This window comes from Haemaphysalis longicornis, unplaced genomic scaffold, assembly GCF_048455015.1.
Source record: "Haemaphysalis longicornis isolate Haplotype H1 unplaced genomic scaffold, Haemaphysalis longicornis Haplotype H1 scaffold_3, whole genome shotgun sequence".
In the NCBI taxonomy this organism is placed as follows: Eukaryota; Metazoa; Arthropoda; class Arachnida; order Ixodida; family Ixodidae; genus Haemaphysalis; species Haemaphysalis longicornis.
Window position 1 is genome coordinate 172,309,998 of NW_027526335.1, and position 12,415 is coordinate 172,322,412.

Sequence of the window (12,415 nt, forward strand, 5' to 3'; positions counted from 1 at the left end):
GCGTGCCGCAGGGTTGCACGCACAGTTGGACATCTTCCGAGGTCTGCTGGGGAGAGCGGAGAGGGGGAGAGACACGTGCGCTAGCTGCCAAGCGCTACGCCCAGATGCGGTGCGGCTGAAAGTAATGGTGGGCCCGCTGCGCCGCCGGGGTACTAATCGGTCGCACAAACGGCTCTCGTTTTTTGTTTTGTTTGTTTGTAAGCCAGAGGCGGCGCTATATCGTCGTCTGACTCAGACGTTGGAACAGACGATAAATCAGTACGTTTGGAACTTTTCCAAGGAAGACGTTTGCGGCTACAAAGTTAGACCGAATAAAGCGAATTAAACCAAGGCTAATACCTGATTTCTAAGGCCATAATAGAGAGTGGAACAGTTAGAGCGATAAAGACATAATCTTTATTACATCAACATTATTTAGAAGAAATCTAAGATAACTGCAAGCGTTAAGTGCCAACATGTCCCTGGTGAAAGGTAGCTATCGGCGTCCTAATGATCATCGCTCTGCTGCTAACATAACTTAATTACTGATTCAGCAACGCAGCCGTAACCACTAAGAGCTTTTTTAGTCGGGAAGAAATCATTCCACGTACATCACCAGACTTTTATGGCACGAACCTCATCCCGCAAGACTTGAGTGACGTTGTAGCGTATACTAAAATGCCGGTTCATGCACGTGGCTCGAGTGATGCTACCGGAGGATGATTGTGCTTTGAATTTCAACTAGCAACCTGTCTATTTGTGCTAGAGTTTTTCGTTTTGAGTATTTGCCTCAAAACAGCCGAGATGACAATGTGTTACACTAAACGTGTCCTTTTTGTATAGCTCATTATAAGCCCACATAATTGAATTGAATTGAATTGATTGCCGTTACAACCATAAAATAAAGTTTTTCTGATTTCAAGTTAAATTTAGACGATTTCGTCCCCATTTCAGCGAGTAGAAATGCTTGGTATATTTGCCACATCAAGCAGCAGATGAGATTGAAATTGTAGCTGTAGTCGTCGAAGCCTTATCTTGACTAAGAGGCGCCCCATACAGTGGAAGGCGACAATATTATTTTTAAAAATTACAGGAACATTAGCACCTTCTTCGAATTTATGGTCGCCTTGATGAGAAAACAGCCTTGGCGACCATAAATTTCACCGAAGACATCGGGATCCACGTCGCAACGCCTAAAATTCGCACTGAAAATAAAATTGCTTCTATTTCACTACAGGAAAGGGGGAGACCAGTGTAGGGGTTTGAAATTTATTTGTTGGCCATACGATCCCGCTCAAAGCGCTACGCCTCGCCAGGGAAGCGTTCAGCGGAGTTTCCACGGAGTTTCCTCACGGGCACCACGTACACGTTTGGCACCGCGGCCTGACCGTCATCTATGGTCTCCTTGTACAGCGTTCGCTCCCATTCTTACCCTTTTTATCAGTATGCTTCACTGAGCGGCAGAAGATGTGGGAAAGCCTGCTTGCAATGACAAAGCTTACATCGATGTACACACAGTCGATTTCATGTATTGTTGGTAGACATTTTTACAGAGGCGATGCACGCCATCCTATTCAAAATATGAGGAGCTAGATTAGGGCGGGCGACCCAAGGGAGGGGGTATGAAAAGGAGGAAAGCGCCTTTTCTCTCTCTACACACGCGAAAAACTCGAAAGTTAGCCTAAGAATGGCGCAGCTTGCACAAGTTGTGCTAAGTTGGAGAAACGGCAGAGTTGGGGGTCGACCTAGCTGCTCTCCTACTGACAGCGGAACTCAGGAGAGATGGAGCAGCTGGACCCCAGCAGTGCAAACTCGTTTTGGACGACAATGTAGAGCAATTACCACTAAAGCATGTAGAATGTTTTGTTTATTAGCAATCCCCATTACTAGCGTCGCCACCCCTTTCGCAGTGGCGTTCGGACGGCACAGGCGCGCAGGGCAAACCGTCTTATAGCGCCTCTTGGCCTCTATGGACCTCCACTCCTTCGTCAGCTGGTCCGGTGGCCGGCTCCCCGTCTGGATTGTGAAGGGGTGGCGTGACAGATTCATTTTGGAGTGCACCAGCGCAAAAATTGTAACAGATTCGACGTGGTTGGCGCGGCCGACCCGTGGCACGCCGGTCGCTGCACGACGACTACGACAAAGGCGGGAACTCCACACGTGGCGTTAGCCCACGCACAATCCTGGACGACGTCGCGCGGTCGACGCAAGGCACGCGTTCCCGTCCGCTCGATATATATACTTTTTGCTAAAGCCATTGCGGGAGTGCCAGGTCGCCTCGATTCACGCGTCTATGCCGGACGGACTTGGGCGGGCCTAAATAGCTCTGCTGTTACAATCATCATCCCTTACGGCTCGTGAAAAAGGACTAGGGAAGCTGTTGAGTGCCTGAACCTAATCGACGCATCCATTCACGGAACAGAACACGTCTTTTTGAAATTTACTCAATGAAAATTCCAAGAACTACATCTTTTACACGACAAGCTTGGGGCTGGCCGTGCCCATCGCATTGAACAAAATGTATTGGCCGCAGATGACAATTCCCCATTTTTAAGACTTCACTCTAAAACGTACCTACGATAAGTAAATCAAATACGATGTAATGCAACAGTCGTATTGACGGCTACATGTCACACAATTTGCTTCGGGATAGTTTTTGGGGAGACAAGAGGTGTAGCCGTTTTCTGTAACCATGCCCCCTACGTAGATGATCATGTATTGACACCAGGCGGGGAGAGAGAGAGAGTAAACATTTATTTCTGAAAATTGGGTGAGGGCAATGAGGGTGTTAAAGAAGACGGGCAAGGGCGACCATCCTAGTCCGGTAGGCCACGTGCCACGGCCGCTAACCTAGCCCGTTTGACCAGTGCAGCCTGGTCCTTGAGCTGGCCGCTGCGCAGCACGCGCTCTCACTGCTCGCAGGTTGGGTGGGTTGGGGGTGAAGGGATAGTAGGGAACTGCCACACCAAGTCGAGTGTTGTCAATTGGGAGTTGCAGCGTGTGCAGTTTAGGGAGTAGATGGTCGGAGATATGTGGTGTAGATATTGGGGGTTATAGAAAGTGTTGGTCTGCAGACGACGCCAGACCCGAGCGTCCGCGATGGGAAGGGTGAGGTGGTGGGCAGTAGCGGCAGTCTGTAGCCTTTACAGCTTCAGCGTGAACTACGCACTCATGAAAAATAGATGAAAGTCGGAGTAATGATACAGTCTTCTTAGCGGACAATTTCAGTATACATTTTCCCGAGATACCTACATTAGATTGAGAGATTTAGAGAATTCGCGAGAAGGTCGAGGCGAAAACTTATGTCGCCGCGACGCATAGACGGACCGACATCGACCACCGCCGGGCGTATCTATTCACAGCTTGACTGTAATAGGGACACCTTGATTTTCCTCCCCGCAAAAAGAAAAGAAACAAAAATAGCAGAGGATGTGAATGGGGCAAACACCAGAGCTGCAGCCAGAACTGAAAAAACGTCGGAAGTTTGTTTACGAAATCATCTAGGGAACGATATGATACTGAAATCATTGGGACCGGTTGCGTGGCTATAGGCGGTCACGTTCCGTTTCCTTGTGGGAGCAAGACCAGAGTTTCTTGTTCGCACCCAACGCTATGGTCTGCTTCGCTTCGTACACTGCTTCTGTTCTTTTATGCAACCGCTAAAAGTGCTCCTCTGTTCTGCCTCAGTTGCCAAGGGGTGCAATCGTGGGTTCGAGCCCCAGCAATGCCAATATGTCTTGAAAACGCTTTATTTATTTTTGTAATTATTTTGTTCATCAAAGCTGTCAGCTTTCGTCAGGCTGATACAGGAAGAGGGTACATAATACACATTAAACACATAGGTACAAAAAGGAAACTCTGGATGATAAAGAGAACACAACAATCAATCACGCCTTGGCCAAATCAGATAAAAAGAAAACAAAACGCAAGAACGCTCTCCGCTGTGTTTTTAGTTTGACATACAATACTAAGTGAACCGACAGCAAAGACGGTGTACATAAATAAATCTCTTCTAACCCAAAAAATGCACTAAAACTCTTGCAAACCGATGTAATACGGGATGGGGTAAAATAATGCGGAAAAGGGTAAACTCAAACAAGCGCCAAGAAGAGGTAACAACTGACTTGCAATGTAATTTTGTTCAGGTTTGGTACAAAATCAAGATGTAGAAAAAATTATTTGCCGAACGCCTTCACTGTTCCAAAGACGAAGTGAACCACAATTCCGCGTTCTTTTATTCCACGTTCCTTTTTTATTGTAAAACGGTTTTTAGCGGAATTACGCATATTGTTTCACTGAATTGGGTTTGATATGTTTTAGGTCATTTTATAGGCTGGGCGCGGCATTGTCAACATGTTTACTTTCAATTTTACACCGGAGCCTGAAGTTCCGGGCTTGTACACATAGAGTTTCTTACAATATACACTAGAGAGGAATCTGGCGCTAGCGTCTATGCGGCTCACGTCAAGGCCGTCTGTGTCGTCATGAACCGCTATTATACATCGCGCTCGCCTTAGTTTCAGCATTGGCTTGGATTGACACGTTTTAGTGACCGCAAATGTAAACAAAGTGCCACAAGAATGCGAAGAATAGTCTGCAATTATTTATGTGAAAAATAAAAACAGGCTGTTTTAAACTGAGGAAAAACGAAGTAAAGCGTATTTTCTTCCAGAACGGTTGTGGTTGTTCTTACGAACAATGTTAATATTTGGAGGGGGGGACGGGACTCATTGGAGACGGATTTTATTAATTTTACCATTATTTCAAATAATAAGTTGTTTAATGAGCTTGGAAAGTTTTTTGAGCGTGCCTATGAAAACCTTGCCTTCGTGGTGAACCGGTGCACCGACTGTCAGCTAGTTTAACAAGAAAAAAATTCCCTCGCACTTCCCCGAGGGGGAGAATGTGTAAGTGCGAATGCACGGTTGTTGATTGCGCGATTACGGTGAATATCGTGATCTTGGAGTGGAGAGGAGGCGCCCAACACCCGCAGTCACTGAGCGGAGAGAGGAGGAGGAGAGTAGCGCGCGCCCATCTCCCCCCGTTGCTAGGGAAGACGAGGAGGAAGACGAGGAGCGCGCGCACCCGCAGCTGTTGCTATGCGGACGACGGCGGCGGACGATTCAGGCTCGCTTAAAAAGTGCATTCGCACTTAAAAGAAAACCTGGCGTTAAACAGTCGCGGGCGATGACAAGACAGGACGCATACAAGCGCCCGTATCTGTCGTATCTTGTCTTCGTCGAAGTAGGTTTTGTTTCTTCTTTTTGTCGGATACGAATTTCGCGGCGACATATTACCCGCTCAGTCATGCGTCCTTCGACTGGGGCATGAGCAACGTCAGGTGCGATCACGTACTGCCTGCTGTTTCACCGAACACGGCTGCCGCAGAACAGGCAGGATTTGGGTACCTTGTAGCTCGTAGACGTGTTAATGCAGGGTGAAGAAAGCAAATCCCAAAAACCGCTTAAGAATCCAATTGTCATGCCAAGCCCAAGCCAAAAAGAGGGGTCTTCCCATGAACCCCCACGACGACATGGCTTACGAGGCGCAGTTTCCGCTCTAGTATACCTACTAAGAACCTCTATGCTTGCACCTACCTCGGAACGGAATATCGCAGCTAGAGTGGGCCACGCTGTGGGACGTAACTGGCAATCTGTAATGATCACCCGTCCACGTAGCCACCAAAAATTCGTTACGTTAACCTGGACCCCGCTTACTGAAGAGAGCAAGTTTATAGACACATTATTTCTTTAACTCTTCTTCTCCTCCCTCGCCCCGTATTCTTTTTTGGCCGCTTGGCCTTCCCTTTATTAATAGAGGACTACAACATCAACAGGTACAACTCCTGTTTAGATTCCACATACGGAGTTTTGTGATGAAGACTGCTGACGCTCACAGCGAAACTAAATATTTCGAGCCATGTAATGCGGATGTAACCATAGTTTCAAGACAGCGCGGCGAGACGTCGTTAGAGCAATTGACCTCGTTCCGTGGCTGAAGTGCCTTTCCGTTGTGACCCGCCGCGGTGGCTCAGTGGCTAAGGCGTTGCGCTGCTGAGCACCAGGTCACTGGTTCGATTCCCGGCCTCGGCGGCCGCTTTTCTGATGGATGCGAAAAGCAAAAATGCCCGTGTGTACTAGACTTCGGCGCACGTTAAAGATCCCTAGGTGGTGAAAATTAATCCGGAGCCCTCCACTACTGCACGCCTCCTCGCCTGCGTTGCGTCGGCGCGTTAAGCCCTACAATAAATCACTTTTCGTTGTGGTGGGGTGGCAGCGCGGAAAGGGAGGCGACATCCATTTAGAATGACAATAGTTTGAAGTCGCGCGGGAAACATTCTGGAACCAAACAAATTATGAATAAATACCGTAATACATAGGTTGGCAGTAAGAACATCATTAAATTGGGATCGGGAGAAGCCTGTCCACCTTATGGTGTTGCACTTGGCAGTTGACATTCGCAGCGGATTATATGGGCCAGACCTGAAGTACGCGTTTGCTCAGCCACCGTGGTAGCGCAGTTTTATACTGACGCGGACGAGTAGCCTCGATTAGCCTAGGCTACATAAGTCTAGGCTACATTAGTCGGGGCTACTTTAGCCTTGGCTACATTAGCCTAGGATGTTGATACCTAGAGTAAATATAACTCAGCCCGAAAGTTTCGAATACGCGTTAATTCGTATTAGGCTGAATTCAATGGTAGCATATTCATAATGATATATTCACATTCATATAACATATTCATAACAACATATTCATACTCATATGCGTAATGGTAGCAAATTCAAATGAATTGGTAGAATGCATGCAATCCGATGATTGCCGTTGCGTTTATTTCTTCAGGTGAATTTTGAATCATATGTACAAAAGACCTACATTTTTTTTCCCGAAGTCGTTGTTGTAAATGCCGGAGTAATACTCCTTCTTCTTAGTAAAAGGAGCTGTTAAGAGAAGAATACACAACATATACAAAAAATATTCAGGCCGGCGAATATCTTGAGGAAAGCCTGAAGTGGATGGGAAAAAAATAGCAAGCACAACAGAATGACCTATCACTGCGCAGGTACTACGGCATCATTGTACACGATGGCATAACGCAAAGTATGGTCTTCCTTAATATAATCAATAGGGAAATACGCGCGAACCTATTCCGGTCAGTGTCCGGTGCGTGCAGCAGTGCTTTAAAAAGAGCCTAAAAACTAGTTCATCGCCAAGAAAGGAGGGGCTGGTCACGCTTGCGCGCTTTCCACGAAAATCTTTTAATCATCAGGCCAGCGGCTGCCCAGTTGCAAAGATTTCGCAATAAATGCCCTCGCTCATTCTTGCTCTCCACGTGTAGTCTTTGGCTTAAGTTCGACGTACGGGGGCGGCCGAATCGCTGCCCTCTCCCTTCTTTCATTTTTCTTCGACTGGACCGTCCACGTGGCGCTTCTTTGGCATCGTTGTCTTGACACGTAATACTTGTTGCAAAGTGCGCAGCACCCACCCGCTGTCAACAATCTTGGGGCCTTTCCCGCTCGCAGGTGTAGCCGTTGCGGCGCAAACAACGTAACCTTGTAAACGAACCCGATCAGCGAAAACGACGCGCAAGGAGGTTTGTTGCCGGTCCGGTGGGACGAGCTATATAAACTCGGCGCCGATGGCTGTGGGGCACACACGCCATTCTAGGACCACCAAGCTCTTCTCCTCGGACGAAAACGTGAGTTGAAACGGCGGAGAGTGTACGATGTTGGAGATGTTGGGATATTGAAAACTGTGTCGGGATCTTAGCTTAGTTTTGATGCTTAAAGAACGCCTGCGCTTATCAATATGGCCAATATTACTTTGATGCTAAAGAAGAATTTACCTCTGTAGTTATATTGGTATAGCTCAATTTTCGCTTTTCATTTAGATTAGTCTACCAATTTTAGACCAATTTAGACCGAAGACCAATTTTAGTTTAATTTACGCGTCATCGATACGGACACCGCCAACGAAAAAAAGCGCTTCATAAAAATGCGAGCTTGCCCGCTTTTACAATAATTCTCCAATCGTTGTCTGTTGAATACAAACACTTACTTAAAGTTCAAAGGATTATGAAGACAGTAAGCAGCTTTGCGCTAGTCGAACGAATACATCGTCCGAATGGCACAAATTCCGGTTTGTAACAAACTTGAATAAAATGTTTTACTGAGGAAAATGGAAGAAACGGTGGCGGCTGCGCAACTACTTTCCGCAATTCACTTCTAACACGACACGTGTACCTTGGGAGATTATCTAGTGCCTCGTAAAATCCCCCTTTTTTCAATCTCTTAGTTTTTTGCTACAAAGCCGGGTCCGCCGGCTATCTCCGCGCCTTTGGCTGCATCCTTCAATTGCGCTAGATGAATTTTGCAACCTAATATAATAAAGATGTCCGTGGGTAAATGGGAATCTCCATTTTAGATGCTAATTGCTGAGTGATGACAGTAATGTGTCCGGCCATTAAAAAAGTTTAACGAGGTGTGAGCTCCTCAATCTTAAAACTGAACCAAAGTTTGTCGTCTTCATGGTCCCTTAAGTTGTCCCTTGAACAGCCAACTTCTCCAAACCGCCGCAATCCCACGTGCGTATAGGCGGCAGGAATTAATAAAAGAGATTTGAGCATTTTTGGGCACAACGACACGAAAAAGAAAAAAAAAACCAGCTACTTATAATGACCGCGCCAAGGAATTAGAGAATCCATCACAAGGTTAACAGTAATGTTTCTATTGTAACACCGTGTCGAATCAGAGTATAAACGATGCAAGATGGAGATATGAAAGTACGTTAGCAATGTAGCAAGCAGTGGAACATCTCTTGATTACGCAAGTAATATACCTTCAGCACACTGCTTTTTAGTTATTTTGGCAATGATAACTGTGCTAATGGGTGGGTTTTCCATCGCTTCTGTGGTTTATTGTTACTTGTATACCTAATTCCAAGTAACTAGACAGAGAGAGGGCAAGATGTAACTTGCCTTTAAAAATCGCGCGACTAGAACCTTTGATGAGGGCCAAACAGTTACAGTATGAGAGAATACGGAATAACCGCTGTCTTTCGCAAGTGTAGTGGAATCAGGCACTGCAAATGGCTGGTAGTTCTTGCAAATAAGCGTCATTTCAAATTTCAAATTCAAGCCAAGACAGGAGTGTAACCATACATTTCTGCCGTTTAATGACGACATGTTTTTATTTCTTCCCGCAGGTGAAAATCCAGCTATGATTTCTGTTAACGCCAAGAACATCCTCGTCGCCCTCGTGGTGCTGGCCGCCCTGTGCAGCCTCGCAGCCGCGCAGTACGGAGGCGGCTATGGCCGAGGAGGTTACGGCGGTGGCTACGGCGGTGGCCGTGGATTCGGAGGCGGCCGTGGATTCGGTGGAGGCTACGGCGGTGGCCGTGGATTCGGAGGCGGCCGTGGATATGGTGGCGGACGTGGATTCTACGGTTAAACCGAGATGCATCGACCAAGTATTACAGAGGACGAAGTCTAATTGCACATGAATCACCAAATATCATCAGTGCATTGCCATGGTGTTCTCGAAATAAATTATTTTGATATTAATAGTGTCTTCTCTATCGCTGCTTCTGCACCGTCTAAAAGCGGTATTCAGTTAATGACCAAAATACCAACGATCCCAAGGACACGACATTAGGTGAATGCATGAGAATTACTCATTAATTTAGGTGGTTCTTTTAGCAATGAAGGGGTTGATCAGTAATGATATATTTTCCTTGATTGAAAATAGGTGCAATACGTTATTAAATTCTTTGACACAGCGCAGCGTTTATATTGTAAGGAATGTACTTTAACCATTCAGAGCGTCAGTATATGGCACTGTAACTGTTGTGGCATCGAGTCGTATAACTAGGAAAATGCTAAGTGGCCATGTCCATTTCATATCAGTAAGGACAATACATTACCAATTGAAATGGCTCGTTGGAACAATGTCGCTGCGTAGTTTTTGTCTGTAGAGAATCCAGTTATTGGAGCGCCAGATGGTCAGTTGGGTGTGTTTTTTTGAGGGCCAGTTTTGTGTGCTTGTACTTCTACTCCTAGTGAGTAAAGTCGTTTAAATCGCCCTTGGTCCTTCCATTAAGCAGCTGTTAGAGCAGATTAAAGAGATTCCTTCTACCATCGAGGCTGATGACTGGGCCAATCGCAGTAAAAGAAACAACGGCGTTGCCGTCAGTGCAACGTGTCAAGCAAGCCCCTCACCTGGGCTCCTAAGGCCTGACGGTAAAATATCTAGGTGGTGGCTTACGCAAGCGTAGGAGCATTAGAACTTAATTTACCAGTGAAGTCGAGCTGGCCAGGAGGCGGGGTCTCTAGTCCAGAACGCCGCTGGCGCGACCTACTCGTCTTCGGCCTTTCAGCGAGCCAAATCTGCTCACTCATGTTCGAGCTGGCAAGGTCGCTCTCTCACTGCTCGCGTGTAGAATTAGGGATTGGATCAAGGTATAGGTACTAGTGGCATGCCCAGACCATGTGGTAGGGTACAGATGGGCTGCCAGAATTCCTGTGCAAAAGTTTGCATATCGTGTGGTGGATGGCGTGTACTACCGAGGGATGTGTAGATGTGTTCGTTTGAAGATGTGAGGTATAGACTTCTTTTTTAGCTGGTCAGTGGCGGGAAGGTGTGCCGAGGAAGCCACGGGCTCTATTGAAATTTTTTCGCTTGGGATGTACTGATGCCGCCACCGAATATGAGCACTGAAGGGGCACTGACTAGGAAAGACGGTTTCACTGCCTCTTACTATCCTCATACAACGAGCACCCATAATTGTTTTTCGGCCTGACGCTATGCACAGAGGTTACACGGCTTCGATGTCGGCTCTCACTCCGATGGTCAGGCATTGTGTAATACCCACGGAGAAAACGAAAAGATGAAGAAAAAATCGCAACGTAATGCATCGCATGCCTTTGTATCCTGCTCCTGTTTTTCTTTTTTAAATTTCGGAACTGGTTATTGTTTTGTTCTTTCTCTTACTTTTTATTCCGGCGGTATTCTTTCTGTCCTTTTTTTTCCGAGGCAGGGCTGAGCTCAAAATAACATTCTGCGTAAGGCATTGCATCTACGCGATGAACGCTGAGCTGTGTACGCAGCAACACCTGTAGTGTCAGCATTTAGCACTGTTTGCCAAGTGCCCCCGTTTTAAAGCAAAGCTTTATAGGTCTACTAGCCAACGGTTCTTTCGTGGCGTGCGGTAGTGTCGGAGGCGGCAGCGAAAGGGGGAGGGTGAGGCGTTACGCAGGGAGTGCCTGCTCGCCGGCGGCGGCGCCTGCGGGGCGACTTTGCCGTCTGCTTCAGCGGTGGTTGTTTCGGCCCTGCTTCGGTGCAGCCTCGCGTCCATTGCGCGCTGCCTTCGCACGGCTTGACTAACTTGTTCGACAGCACCTCCAGGGTAACGCGCACCTGACGGAATTAAGTGGTCGTACGGCAAACATACCTTAAGGTATTGGTTTGCAGGGCGGGAAACAAAATGTACAGAGCTATCTTTTGCGCACTGCTTGCCACGAATGGGTCTCCGTTTTCTAACTTGGTGATTACCAATTCGGTTGTGTTTTAAGGAGCAGTACTACGAAAAGCGACAGTAGCAAAAGGTTCTTATAAATAGGAATTATAAAAGTTCCCTCAGCTTTCTCGCAATTCTCAAACTTGCTAGGCTAACTAGTTTAAATAGGTGTAAATGGGTAGCACTAAGCTGACATGCCGTATTGTTTCGGTGTCTGCGCTTGTGTCGCGCGGTGGTGCAGCCCCAAGCTAGCACAACAGGATGGCTAGTTTCCGCTGTATCACCCTTCGAAGGACGCTCTTCTCCGTTTTCTCTCTCCCGACTCACGGCCGGGCTACAGCGGCGGCGTTTGCCGCCCTAGCCCAGCCGTGGCCGACGCTGCTGCTGCGTTCGGGACGCTACCCTCACGAATTCCAGGTAACGGCTGGCAGAATCTCTGGTTTCACTCTTTGTAGAGCCACGTGGGGGCATTTAAGTGACGTCGCATGGGAATTGTTGGGGGTGTCGTTTAGAGCTTTGCTTTCCAAGCACCTTCACAGCGTGGATTGGAGGCAATTTTTTAAATGCGAATGCATTTCTTAGTCGAGCCATGTCAGGCGCCGTGCTGCGTCCACGCGCCCGCGGGTGTTATCTCTCCCCTCTCACCTCCTCTCCCATAGCAACGGCTGCGAGAGCGCGCGCTCCTTCTCTCCCCTAGCAACCGGAGCAAGTGGTGCGGGCGGATCAGCGGCGAGTGAGTGGAGAGGAGGAGCGCGCTCGGTCGTGTGAGGGCGCTCGCATCGCGGGAGCTCGCCGGAGCTCACGCGTGTGTGGGAGAGTGTAGGCGAGGGTAGGCGCGGTGCTTCGGTGCTTCTCCTCTCGACGCTCGCCCCACTCTCCCACGCCCGCATGCTTCTCAAAGACCCTTTGACTGTGCACTTTAC

The 12,415-nt window shown here is 47.7% G+C and overlaps 1 long non-coding RNA gene across 1 annotated transcript; it reads left to right on the top strand.

The window, feature by feature from the left end:
- The first annotated feature begins 7,523 nt into the window (after positions 1-7,523).
- On the top strand, positions 7,524-9,540 carry LOC144175793 (uncharacterized). The gene is made up of 2 exons (XR_013323687.1): positions 7,524-7,677; positions 9,183-9,540. It is a non-coding gene; the product is annotated as an uncharacterized LOC144175793 (long non-coding RNA).
- The last annotated feature ends 2,875 nt before the right edge of the window (positions 9,541-12,415 follow it).